The following is a 14,627-nucleotide window of genomic DNA, read 5'->3' as shown; positions in this document are numbered from 1 at the left end:
AGCTTGGTGTTTTGTAGGTCCTAAAAGTGACAGAAGGGTGTGTCTATGATTATTTTGCCTGCTCTTGGGACCTCTTTCCCCCTAGTGGATTACCTTACCTAGCCCTGATATGAGGATTTAGTCTAGTCTTATTATGACTTGTTATGCTGTACTCACTTGATATCCCTGGGAAGCTTGTTCTTACCTGAATGGAAATAGAGGTGTGGATCTAAAAGAGGGAGATGAGAGGTACATCATTGAGAGGAGCGGATAGTGGGGGAACTGCGGGGCTGTGGGTATAGGGGAAGACGGGGTAGAGAGAGACCCTGTCCGGTCAGAGTTCCTGTGCTCTGGGTAGGCAGACCCGGGAGGACTACTGAACACTTTCCACATGGCCCTGGTTGGGAATCTTGCTGTGTGAAGCCACTAACCCCACACGGTGAGTGGTGGACAAGGGGCAGCCCCTGGTACCAGATTCTTAGTCTCTGGCATCCCACACTGGATATGGCAGAGGAGTTGAGAACAGGATAGGCGCCCCAGGACAACATTCTCGGCCCAGGAAGTAAAGGAAGAAGACAGAGGGAGAGATGTTCTCATGCAGGCAAGAGTCCTTAGTCTGAGCCTTGATGAACAGAGACAGTCTATGGTTTTAGAGCTTTATTGTAGAAAGGCAGTGGGGGAGGGGAGAGAAAAGGTAGAAAGAGAGAGACCGGCAATGGCCAAGAGGAAAGAAGGAGCAAAAGGACAGAGAGAGAAGAAAGGCTAGAGAGTAAGAAAGCTTAAAGAAAGAGAGAGGCAAAAGCTTAGAGTGTGTGGGGTGTGTGTGTGTGTGTGTGTGTATGTGTGTGTGTATGAGAGAGAGAAAGAGAGAGAGAGAGAGAGAGAGAGAGAGAGAGAGAGAGAGAGAGAGGCAGAGTAAGGAACGTAAAAGTTTAGGAGAGCAATGAGGGGCCAAACAGCCCCTCTATATTGGGATTATTATCTTGCTGTTGCTAGGTAACTGGGAGGAGTCTAGCCTGAAGGTCAGAAGCTTGGGACATAATCTATGTGACTGTTAGCCACACGCTTTTCCTATGGGGGCTGTGGGGACAGTAATTTCGACAGGTGCCAGGGGTCCAGGAGACACGAGGGAACGTCTTCCATCTCATGTAAGTGAAAATTATAACCACCGAGACCTACCGGGGTTCATGACCTCAGCTCGACTGGAGACCAGCCTGTCTGTGCATAGCCCATTGCCCCACAGGAAACTACATCCAGGAGGTAGAGAGAATATTTAATAAAATGGTATAAGAGAATATTTAAGAAAATAAGATACCTATATATCACAGCAGGATGACGATGATGATGATGATGGTGGTGATGATGATAGAGAAGAAGAAGACGAAGACGAAGAAGAAGAAGAAGAAGGGGAGGAGGAGGAGGAAGGGGAAGAAGTGGAAGAAGAAGAAAGGGAAGAAGGGGAAGAAGAGGAAGAAGGGGAAGAAGAGGGAAAAGAGGAAGAAGAGGAAGAAGAAGAAAGGGAGTATTGCATGCAATCATAAAAAAAATACAATTCACTCTATGTCCGACTATGCACCAGCAGTAGCAGTCTCCCCGCCCATATTGCTGTCCCCATGAAGCAGTCTTCCCAACTTCCCTCAGTTAGCTGCAGCCCAACAGCTCATATCTTCACATCGGCCCCCACTGGCTCTAATCCCCTAGCCTCACAAAATGAAAACTCCAGTAGCTTATAATTTATCAGCCAGATTTATAACAGTAAATCTTCAATCTCCAAAATGCCCACACAAAGAACTCAAAACTCAATTGATATAAATACAAGCTGCACACCTAGATGAAGCAAATGTAGCCTACAATACTCTATTGCCCTTCTATGATATCCATACCTACCTGTGGCTCTTTCAGGCCACGTGGTTCTAATTCTTCTCCCTCCATCTTCTCTCTGTCCCCTCTCATCTCTCTCTCTCTCTCTCTCTCTCTCTCTCTCTCTCTCTCTCTCTCTCTCTCTCTGTATCTTTCTGTCTCTATCTCTGTCAATTTCATCTCTGCCTTCCCTTCCACTGCCTAATCACAGGCTCTAGTCTTTTCTAATTAAGATTTCACCTGACCTCACCTGTGTACAGGCATCCTTTTTGAGGAGGCAGAAAAAAATAGACAGCATTCCATAACAGGAAGGAAGGAAGGAAGGAAGGAAGGAAGGAAGGAAGGAAGGAAGGAAGGAAGGAAGGAAAGACTGTAACTTTAAATTTGATTTTGAAAACCTTCAAGAACTTGTTTTCAAGAAATATATAGGTCTACAGCTGATGGCTCAAAAGTTAAGAGCCCTGGTTACTCTTCCTAATGACCTTAATGTTATTTCCAGCATCATATGGTGAATAACAAGACTGACTCCAGCCCCCAGGAATGCAAAGCCCTCTTTTGCCTGCTGTGAGCACTAGCCACTCACATGATGCACAGACTTACATGTAGAAAAAACTCTGATATGTAAACAATAAGTAAGCAATCATTTTTAAAGTGATATGTGGAATTATCTGTAGCTGGACTTAGAAAAAAATCAATGATTTAGGTTTAACCCCAATTTCTGAAATTATCTCACCTTATTATGGAGTAAGTGTTGATTAAATTGCTTTTAGAGACTTAGACTTCTCTCAGATGATGTTGGAAAATATGGCCAGTATAAACATGTGGCCATCTTCCTCTTCTAAGGATAATATGCCTTACCCATTTGAATTTTCTTCCCCAAACCAGCTCTGCTCACACAGCAGTCATAGCATGCTTAGAATTCAACTCAGCAAGTAAGAGAGTTATATTTGGAGGTGAGCAATTATTTCTGGTATCTCATGTCCCTTGAATCAACTTGCACCTGTGACTAAGACCTTCTTCTCAGGAGTACAAGTGCATTTCGAACCTGACCTGCAATTTTTCTCCTAATAAGTTCTCAAGTATATTTTTTCTGTGCTACTTAAATATATGAGTCCTAATTCAGTCTCTGACCTACATATTTTATTTGGCATTAAGTGAAGAAATTTTCAATATTAATTTAGTGCTTTGCTTTGAGAAAAACTTCAGGAGAGTAGATGGGAAAACTAGTTCCAGAGCCAGCAGCATAAGACACAGAGGTGGGAGCCAAAGAAGTCATTCACACTTCCTATTCTCTCTCTCTCTCTCTCTCTCTCTGTCCTCACAGTTCTCACTATAAACAGAATTTAATTGTAATTTATGTGATATTAAGCTCACAAACAAATAGGAAAATATGTCGGGTTTATCACTACATTTTAGGTATAAATCCATTTAATGTAGGAATTGGATGGAAAATAGGCTTCCTTTTCTTTAAATATAAAATGAAGAGAAGGTCAGATCCCATTTCTTTATTTTAAATTTTGTTGCTCTGTCTCTTTTTCTGTCTCATTTTCTGTCTCTGTTTCTGTCTCTGTCTCTCTGCCCCCCTTCGTCTCTGTGGGTGTGGGTGTAAATGTTGAGTATATTCATAACATGGAATACACGTGGAAGTCAGAGGGCAGCTTCAGAAGCAAGACATCTCCTTCTACCTTCCAGAATCACTGGTATTTTTCTACTGTGTATTAGGATAGCTACCCTGGGAACTTTCAGGGATTCCCCCTGCCTCTGCCTGCCATCTTCCTGTAGGAGTTCTGGGATTACAGCTATGCTTAGTACCATATGCATCTTTACATGGACTCTGTATATTAAACTTAAGACTGTCATGCTTGAGTAGCAAGCATTTTACCCATTGAATTTGCTCCTCAGCCCAGGAGTACTTTTGAATATAAATATTATTTGCAAGATTCCTTCTAATTAAATGACAATAATCACATATCTAGGTGTTGATTAAAAAAAAATGCAGTGAATTACCCAACTCTAACTATTCTGTGGTAGCCATTCCTCTATCAGACTCCTAAAGATTACACAGAACTATCTATGTAAGTCACTCGTTTTAGACATATATAATCAAAGTTCATTATACATTTCAGTAGTTGAGTTATATTACCCAAAAAGGTTAGCAATCCCTTTAAAATATATGTTTTATCTTTTCTGACTAAACCCAGACCCGGCAGACCTCTGCTGTATATGTGTTGGGGGAATTATATCAGATGTGTATGCTGCCTAGTTGGTGGTCCAGTGTCTGAGAAATCTCAGGGTTTAATTGAGACTGCTGGTCTTCTTACAGGGTTGCTCTCCTACTCAGCTCTTTCAGCTTTCCCCTAATTCAACCACATGGGTCATCAGCCTCTGTCCATTGGTTGGGTGCAAACATCTGCATCTGACTCTTTCAGCTGCTTGTTGGGTCTTCCAGAGTATGGTCAAAATAGGTCCCTTTTATTATTATTATTATTATTATTATTATTATTATTATTATTATTATTATTATTATATTTTATTTATTTACATTTCAAGTGTTATCCCTTTTCCTGGTTTCCTCTCCGAAAACCCCCTATCCCCTCCCGCCCTGACTGCTCACCAACTCTGAGCACAGGGTCCCCAATGAAGGAGCTAGAGAAAGGACCCACGGAGCTGAAGAGGTTTGCAGTCCCATGGAAGGATAGGTCCCTTTTTGTGAGTGAGCGCTCCATAGCCTCAGTAATAGTTTCAGGCCTTGGGACCTCCCCTTCAGCTGGATCCCACTTTGGGCCTGTAGCTGGACCTTCTTTTCCTTAGGCTCCTCTCCATTTCCATCCCTGCATTTCTTTCAGACAGGAACAATTATTGGTCAGAGTTTTGACTGTGAGATGGCAACCCCATCCCTCACTTGATGCCCTGTCTTTCTGCTGGAGGAGGGCTCTACAAGTTCCTTCTCCCTAATGTACAGCATTTCATCTAAGGTCCCTCCCACTGAGTCCTAAGAGTCTCTCACTTCCCAGGTCTCTGGCACATTCTGGAGGGTCCCTCGTCTCCAAAATTCCATAGAACATTGAATATCTAATTACATTAGATAAGCATCTAAAATTTAGACAGGATAGAGTCCTAAAGGACTCATGGAATTGATGATGTCAACTCTTATTCACTTGAGTTGAGACAGGAACTTTATTAAGGGTCTCATAAGTGCTTATTTTTATGGATTCACTTCCTGACTTGGCACTTACCCCTACTTCACTGTGTAGCTACCATAGTGGCATGATAGATTACCATTGGTTCATTTCATTATTATTAAATTTAATTATTTAGTAATTATGTACCTAGACATGAAGTGTTCAGTTTCTAATAAAAAAATAGACTGTTTTGAAAATAAGCATTGTAAATTCGATTTTATATTAAACACAATAAAGAGAATCATCAATGAAAAATAGTTTGATTCTCAGTGTCCTTGTGACTAGTTAACCAAGGGGGCTTTGAAATTCAATTCATTAATAGACATCTTACTTTTAACCGGTGAAATTTCATTAATTTAGTACCTCATTTTAAAAAGAATAAAATTCCACACCTGGTTCTCTTTACTTAAACATAAAATAAAAAGGAAATACATGAAAATCATGTAATTTTCAGCCAAATATTCTTATAACTAGTATTTTTATAGAGATAGGTGTGCTGAACATTTGTATATTATATACAAAATACATAATGCAGAATGCATTCTGATTATTGCCATATCTTTTCTTGTAGCTCCCTTCCACACCTATTATGGCCCCCTTCTCTCTATAAGTCCTTTTTCCATGCTCATGTCTTTTTGTATGTACGTTTGGGTTTTTTGTTTGTTTTGTTTATTTTGTTTGTTAAGTACTAAGTTTGTCCTAGGCTTTCTGTATGATTTTAAGTTTTAAACTATCCATTGGAACATGCTGATTTCATCAATTAGTACACAAGTCTGCTTTTCCCCCAGAATCTATCAGTATATTATAGTTTAGTAGGGTGAGCTAGGGACACATAGGCCAATCCCTGATATGTTATTGACTATTGGCATAAAAGCATACCCAGTAATATGCCTACTCATTGTAAATAGCCACTGATGCTGTATGATTATTGTTACATTGGCTGCATCAAGAGGACATTTCACAACATTTCTGACTACCTTCTTTCTGGCTTTTATATTTTCTGCACTCTCTTCCACATTGCTCATTGAGCCTTAAAGGGAGTAATATGTCAAATAGAAATCTATTACTTGTCATGCTAACTAGAAAATACATTAGCAAGAAGAGTGACAGCCTGTATGCTTGAATAATGGTGAACCTAATAACCACAGGTTATTAAGCAAACACCCTAGTGACAGCTATCAAATACCTCCTTATAGGTTGTTGGTCATGGAAGTCATAGGGCTTCCATAAAATCAGAGACTCTTGATTTCCCACCAGAACCAGTTGATACGATTCTATTGCTAAAGATAATCCATGCTTTGGGTTTAAGAAAGGACAGAGAAATCAAACTGGAACTAACTTAAATCTTTCTCCTTGCTGGCCAGCTCAAATAGGACTGGGAAGTACAATAAAGGCTACTGTAGAATGAAAGGCAAGGATGATCTGACACCGCTGAGAACCCTGTAGACTACAACTCCAATCTGCTGGGAAATATATGCCCAATGGTACACTCATGGCATGACTCATCAGGCCTGCAGACAGGGAATGGTATCAGCCAAAAGAGAACAAGATGTTACAGTCAGCACAACTGGGTTGGATAAGAAAGCAGGTTAAAGGATAAATCATACACATCAAAGGAAAAATCTACCAAGAAGATCTACCATTTGCTCCAAATGCAAGGGCACCCAGAATTCTCAACTGAGGAATACCAAGTGGCTGAGAAGCACCTAAAGAAATGGTCAACATCCTTAGTCATGAGGGAAATGCAAATCAAAACAACCCACTTCAACAATTTCACTTCACACCAGTCAGAATGGCTAAGATCAAAAACTCAGGTGACAGCAGATGCTGACAATTATGTAGAGAAAGAGGAACACTCCTCCATTGCTGGTGGGATTGNAAGCTGGTACAACCACTCTGGAAATCAGATTAGAGGTTCCTCAGAAAATTGAACATAGTACTACCTGAGAACCCAGAAATACAACTCCTGGGCATATACCCAGAAGATGCTCCAACATGTAATAAGGACACAAGGTTCACTATGTTCATAGCAGCCTTATTTATAATAGCTAGACACTGCAAAGAACACAGATGTCCCTCAACAGAAGAATGGATACACAACATGGAATATTTATATAATGGAGTACTACTCAGCCATTAAAAAAAATGATAAGAACTTCAAGTCTCTGGAGAGAGAAATCAAAGAGGATCTCAGAAGATTGAAAGATCTCCTATGCTCATGGATTGGGAGGATTAATATTATAAAAATGGCTATCTCATCGAAAGCAACCCACAGATTCAATGCAATCCCCCTAAAAATTCCAACTCAATTCTTCACCAAGTTAGAAAGGGCAATTTGCAAATTCATCTGGAATAATGAAAAACTTAGGATAATAAAAACTATTCTCAACAATAAAAGTACCTCTGGTGGAATCATGATGCCTGACCTCAATTGTGTTAAAAACTGCATAGTACTGGTACAGTAATGGACAGGTAGATCAATGGAATAGAATTGAAGACCCAGACCTTTGTTGAAGGAGCTAAAACCATCCAGTAGGAAAAAGACAGCATTGTCCACAAAATGGTGCTGGCTCAACTGGCAGTTATCATGTAGAAGAATACAAATTCATCCATTCTTACCTCCTTGTATAAAGCTCAAGTGTAAGTGGATTAAGGAACTCCACATAAAACCAGAGGCACTGAAATTCATAGAGGAGAAAGTGGGGAAAAGCCTTGAAGATATGGGCATAGGGAAAAAATTCCTGAACAGAACACCAATGACTTGTTCTGTAAGATTGAGAAGCAACAAATGGGACCTCATAAAATTGCAAAGCTTCTGTACAGTAAATGACACTGTCAAAAAGACAAAAAGGCCACCAACAGATTGGGAAAGGATCTTTACCAATCCTAAATCGGATAGGTAGATATCCAATATATACCAAGAACTCAAGAAGCTGGGCTCCAGAAAATCAAATAACCCCATTAAAAATGGGGTACAGAGCTAAGCAAAGAATTCTCAACTGAGGAATACTGAATGGCTGAGAAGCATCTAAATAAATGTTCAACATCCTTAATCATCAGGGAAATGCAATTCAAAACAGCCCTGAGATTCCACCACACACCAGTCAGAATTGCTAAGATCAAAAATTCAGGAGACAGCTGGGCGTGGTGGCACAAGCCTTTAATCCAAGCACTCAGGAGGCAGAGGCAGGTGGATTTCTGAGTTCAAGGCCAGCCTGGTCTACAAAATGAGTTCCAGGACAGCCAAGGATATACAGAGAAACCCTGTCTCAAAAAACCAAAACAACAACAACAACAAAAATTCTAGAGACAACAGATGCTGGTGAGGATGTGGTGAAAGAGAAACACTGCTCCATTCCTGGTGGGATTGCAAGCTGGTATAACCACTCTGGAAATCAGTTTGGCGGTTCCTCAGAAAATTGGACATAGTACTACCGGAGGATCCAGCAATACCTTTCCTGGGCATATTCCCAGAAGATGTTCCAACTGGTAATAAGGACACATGCTCCACTATGTTCATAGCAGCTTTATTTATAATAGCCAGAAGCTGGAAAGAACCCAGATGTCCCTGAAGAAAGGAATGTATACAAAAAATGTGGTACTTTTACACAATGGAGTAATACTCAACTATTAAAAACAATGAATTTATGAAATTCCTAGGCAAATAAATGGATCTGGAGGATATCAATCTGAGTGAGGTAACCCAATCACAAAAGAATACACATGATTTGCACTCACTGATAAGTGGATATTAGCTCAGAAACTTACAATACCCAAGATACAATTTGCAAGACATGAAATTCAAGAAGAAGGAAGACGAAAGTGTGGATATCTTGTTCCTTCTTGGAATGGGGAACACAATATCTATGGAAGGAGTTACAAAGAAAAAGTTCAGAGCTGAGATGGAATCATCCAGAGACTGCCCCACCTGGGGATTGATCCCATAAACAATAACCAAATCCAGACACTATTGCATATGCCAGCAAGATTTTACTGACAGGACCCTGATATATCTGTCTCTCGTGAGGCTAGCCAGTGCCTGGAAAATACAGAAGTGGATGCTCACAGTCATCTATTGGATGGAACACAGGGTCCCACAATGAATAAGCTGGAGAAAGTACCCAAGGAGCTAAAGGGGTCTGCAATCCTATATGAAGAACAGCAATATGAACTAACCAGGACCCCACAGAGCTTGTGTCTCTAGTTGCATATGTAGCAAAGGATGGCCTAGTCAGCCGTCAATGGGATGAGAGGCCCTTGGTCTTGCAAAGATTATATGCCCCAGTACAGGGGAATGCCAGGGCTAGGAAGCAGGAGTGGGTGGTTTTGGGGGTATGGTATAATGGACTTTTGTGATAACCTTTGAAATGTAAATGAAGAAAATATCTAATAAAAAGTTCTTCTTAAAACATTAAAAAATTAATTCATGAAATTCGTAAGCAAATATATGGAACTAAAAACTATCATCCTGAGTGAGGTAACCCACAAAATGGCACACATGATATGCACTCACTGAGATGTGGATATTAGCCCAGAAGTTTGGAATACCCAACATATAATTCACAGACCACAGGAAACTTAAGAAAAAGGAAGATCAAAGTGTGGTCTTTCTTAGAAGCAGGTACAAAATACCCATGGAAGGAGTTATAGAGACAAAGTGTGGAGCAGAGACTAAAGGAAATGCTGTCCAGAGACTGCCCCAGCGGAGGATCCATCCCATATACACTTATCAAACCCAGACAGGATTGTGGATACCATCAAGTGTATCCTGACAGGAGCCTGATATAGCTGTCTCCTGAGAGGTTCCACCAGTGCCTGACAAATACAGAGGTGGATGCTCTCAGTCAACCATTGGACTGAGCACAGGGTCCCCAATGAAGGAGCTAGAGAAAGTACCTGAGTGCTAGAGAAAGGGCCCAAGGAGCTGAAGGGAATTGTAACCCTATAGGAGGAACAACAATATCAAACAACCAGACCCCCCCAGAGCTCCCAAAGACTAAACCACCAACGAAAGAGTATGCATGAAGGGACTGATGGCTCCAGCCACATATGTAGCAGAGGATAGCCTAGTCGGTCATCAATGGGTGGCAAGGCCCTTGGTCCTGTAAAGGCTTTCTGCCCCAGTGTAGATGAATGCCATGGTCAGATAGGGAGTGTGGGTGGGTTGGTGAGCAGGGGAAGCAGGGAGAGGATCGGGGGTCTTAGAGGGGAAACCAGGAAAGGGGATAACATTTGAAATGCAAATAAAGAAAATATCTAATAAAAAATGTTTTTAAAAAGGGGGGAAGCTAAGCAAGCCATGGAGATCAAATAAGTAAGCAACATGCCTCTCTCTTCTCTGCTTTCACTCCTACTTCCATGTAACAAGAGACAAGAGCCATTGATGTAAAAATGTTTTTTTTAATTTTTTATTAGGTATTTTCCTCATTTACATTTCCAATGCTATCCAAAAAGTCCCCCATACCCATCCCCCACCCCCTACCCACCCACTCCCCCTTTTTGGCCCTGGCGTTCCCCTGTACTGGGGCATATAAAGTTTGTATGTCCAATGGGCCTCTCCAGTGATGGCCAACTAGGCCATCTTTTGATACAAATGTTTTTATTTAATGGGAAAATTGGTGTTAGTTATCTGAATCTGAAAATCAGCTTCAATTTATAAGAGAGCATCAGTGAGGTGAAATCATCGGGGAAGAATTTTCTTAGGGTCAACAGTTGTTAGCAAGGTCCAGGGGGCCCACGCCTGTGCTTCAAACTAGGAGCTGAACTTTGCAAAGTGTAAGATTCTACCACAGCTACTTATTTTGAAGGTGTGTAGGGGTCATGAAGAGCAGCTGAGACTTAGAACAATGGATTAAGGATATATGCACCACAGATATGCCATGGTGAACATGTCACCTCAGAGGCAGTGGGAAGTCCAGGATAGAAGGGCTCACAAGATAAGACTAAAGCGTAGCAATGGGAGAGTTCATGAGAAGAGGCTAAGGCTTGGCACCATGTGAAGATGCAACCTCAGTTTTAGTGGAGATCCCAACATGTTTGAGTTTCCAGGACCACTAGGATGACCAGAAAGGACAACAGCAGTTATGGTCTGGAACCAACCTAGGCTACAAGATAAGAGTTGTGTACTGTAGATGGCAAATCCTTTAAAGTGGAGCGGCTCTGACTCACTGATTGTTTTCCTTGTTAAACTTTGTTTTTATGGGTCTCAAAATTCTGTGACATACATTTGGTCAATTTGTTTCCATTAGAAAGTACTGATTTTGAATAACTTAAAACTGAACTCTCTCTCTCTCTCTCTCTCTCTCTCTCTCTCTCTCTCACACACACACACACACACACACACACACACACACACACACAAATGGTCCATAGAACATTCTCTTTTCCTTCTGAATGTTTTACGATGAATTGTTATTGTTAGCAAGTCTTTTACTATTAAAAGTAAATGACCAATTGAGACAAACAATTCTTAGACCATTCTTCCACCACTGATTATAAGTGGGATGGCAGGTGTTAATGATAATATTCCTTAGCCTTCTGAGCTTTCTGGGCAGACTTGGTGACTTTACCTGCTCCAGCAGCCTTCATTTTATTTTTTTTTATTAGATATTTTCTTTACATTTCAAATGTTATCCTCTTTCCTGGTTTCCCTTCCAAACATCCCTATACCCTCCCACCTTCCACTGCTCACTAACCCACACACTCCTGCTTCCTAACCCTGGCATTCCCCTATACTGGGGTACAGAACCTTCACTGGACCAAGGGCCTCTCCTCCCATTGATGACCAACTAGGCCATCCTCTGCTCCAACCAAACCCAGACACTATTGTGGATTCCAACAAGAGCTTGTTGACAGGAGCCTGATATTGCTGTCTCCTGAGAGACTCTGCCAGTGCCTGACAAATACAGAAGTGGATGCTCAAAGCCATCCATTGGATAGAGCACAGGTTCCCCAATGAAGGAGCTATAGAAAGTACCCAAGGAGATGAAGGGGTTTGCAGCCCCATAGGAGGAACAACAACAATATGAACTAAGCAGTACCCCCCCCCAGAACTTCCTGGGACTAAACCACCAATCAAAGACAGCACATGGTGGGACTCATGATGTCAGCAGCCTTCCTATCCACAGTTCTGATAACACCCAGAGCAACTGTCTGCTTCATGCTATAAACAATAAAACAACCTAAAGGAGGAGAGGCAGAGAAGTTCTTAACACACACGGGCTTGTCAAGGACCACATCAACAATGGCTGCATCATACACCTTCAAGAATTTAGGGCCATCTTTCTGTTTCTTACCATAACAATGATCAATCTTTTCTTTAATCTCAGCAAACTTGGATTCTACATGAACAGTGTGAAAATCCAGTACAGGAGCATAACCAGCACAAATTTGGCCTGGATGGTTCAGGATAATCACTTGAACAATAAAGATAGCTGCTGCCATTGGTAGGTCATTTTAGGTGTCACCAGCAATTGTTGCCACATGTAATGTTCTTTACATTGATGCCCACATAGTTACCAGGAAGTTTTACTCAGTGATTCATGGTACATTTTAACAGACTTACTTGTGCTAGGACGCAGACTAGAGTAAAGGCTACCACCATGCCAGGTTTGAGATGAGAACACCAGTCTCCATTTGTCCACAGGAATAGTTCTAATCCTATCAATTTTATAGATATCCTTGAAGGGCAATCGCAGAGGTTTGTCAGTTGGAAGAGTTAATGACAGGATACAATTCAAAGCTTCTAGCAGTGTGGTATCACTAGCCCTGCCATCTTTACATGTTAATTCCCATCCTTTGAACCAATGCATGTCAACAATTGGCTCCTGCATGTTGTCACCATCCCAACCAGAAATTGACACAAATGTCACTGTGTCAGGGTTTTGGCCAATTTTCTTAGTTGATTTTTCTCATACCTCTTCTGCATATTCCGTGCAATCCATTTTATTGACAACAATTATCTGTTTCACACTAGGGTATAAGCCAAAAGGACATGCCCTAGGTCTGCCCATTCTTGGGGATACCAGCTACAAATTCACTAACACTAGCAACAACCATCAGAACAGCAGTCAGCCTGAGATGTGCCTGTAATCATTTTTATAAAGTCTCTGTTTCCTGGGGCATCAATAATAGTCAAATAGTATTTGCAGGTCTCACATTTCCACAGGGAGATATCAGTAGTGATACCAGGCTTCTGCTCAGTATTCAGTTTGTCCAAGATCCAGGCACACCTGAAGAATCTTTTTCCCATCTCAGCAGCTTTCTTTTTAAAGTTTTCTATGACAATTCTACAACATTTATGTGTCCAATAATGATGATGATATGAGTCTTTTCCTTTTGCATCTTTGGATTAGAATTAGCAATGTTTTTCACAATACCTGCACTGTGATGACAAACTCTGTGAAAAAGTACCCTATAGATAATAAAATATGATGAGACTCAGATGTCATGCATTGAGCTGAGGAATTGAATTCTACTATTTTGATATTGATTTTGTGTTAATTTTATTGGAACTGTACTCAGATTATTTGATCTGGGAATCAGGCAGTATTTAACTTTTTATGATTTTACAGGAACCCACAGTTATGAGACTATATTTTGAAAGAGAAATTGGATGTTTTAAGTTGTTTGAATTTTTAATGACTGAAAAATTTAAAGTTATATTTACATAAAATGTATTTTATAATGTGATATTATCATTCAGTGTTAAATATAAACAAGAAAATAAAAATAGTGGTATACTGTGTGTCTAGTTGACAAAGGGGTCTATTGTCCTAGGTAGTATTTTTTTCAACTTAACAGAAACTTAAGAGTTATGTTGGAAGGATTCAATTCATTTCAGTTCAGTTGAATTGCCTCTGTAATATTGGCCTGTGGGCACATATGTATGACATATTATTAACTAATGATTGATGTGGATGTTTTTAGCTAACTGTGATTGGCACCATCTATGGCAGGCAGTTCTGAGTTAAATAAGTAGGTAAACAAGCTGAGTAAGCCATGGAGAAGTAACTTTTCTGCATGTTTTCTGCTTCTGTCCCTGCGGTGAATTCCTCAATGATGAACAGTGATTGGAAAGTGAAGTCCAAATAAATCTTTCCTCACTAAGTTGGTTTTGGCCAGTGTTTTATCACAGCACCTGAAACGTAAGTAGGAAACTATAAATGAGTGACATTTTCAATGTGCAAAATTAAGACCTAGGGGAAAGACTCAGTTATTAACATGACCACAATAAAACATGAAGGACTAAATTAGGAAAGTGGCATGTGGTGGGCGGCATACATCTATAACTCTAGCATATGAGAGAGGAATGGTACCAAAGTATGAATACCTGGATCTCATTACCCAGCAAGCCAAGCAGAATCTATGAGCTCTTGGTTCAAGAAAGGGCCCTATCTGAAATAAATAAGGTCATAGTCAACAGAAAAATATGGTACCTGGCATTTTAATCATAAATATGTATATATACACATATATCAGATAGTTATATCATTTGTGAACTGAGCTTAAGAATGACAATGCCTTTTTCTAACAGAATTCTGTGTTCTCATTTTCTGTTGGGCATCTTTCTTCATGAGACAGAGCCTCAGCTTTCATACTCTCTCC

General features: G+C 40.6%; 1 pseudogene; it reads right to left on the bottom strand.

The window, feature by feature from the left end:
- Nucleotides 1-11,534: 11,534 nt before the first annotated feature.
- Nucleotides 11,535-13,364, bottom strand: LOC110286592 (annotated as a pseudogene).
- Nucleotides 13,365-14,627: the final 1,263 nt, after the last annotated feature.

The sequence above is a fragment of the Mus caroli genome, chromosome 1, assembly GCF_900094665.2.
Source record: "Mus caroli chromosome 1, CAROLI_EIJ_v1.1, whole genome shotgun sequence".
NCBI lineage: Eukaryota > Metazoa > Chordata > Mammalia > Rodentia > Muridae > Mus > Mus caroli.
The sequence above is the reverse complement of the archived record's forward strand: the minus strand, read 5'-3'. Positions and strand labels throughout refer to the sequence as shown.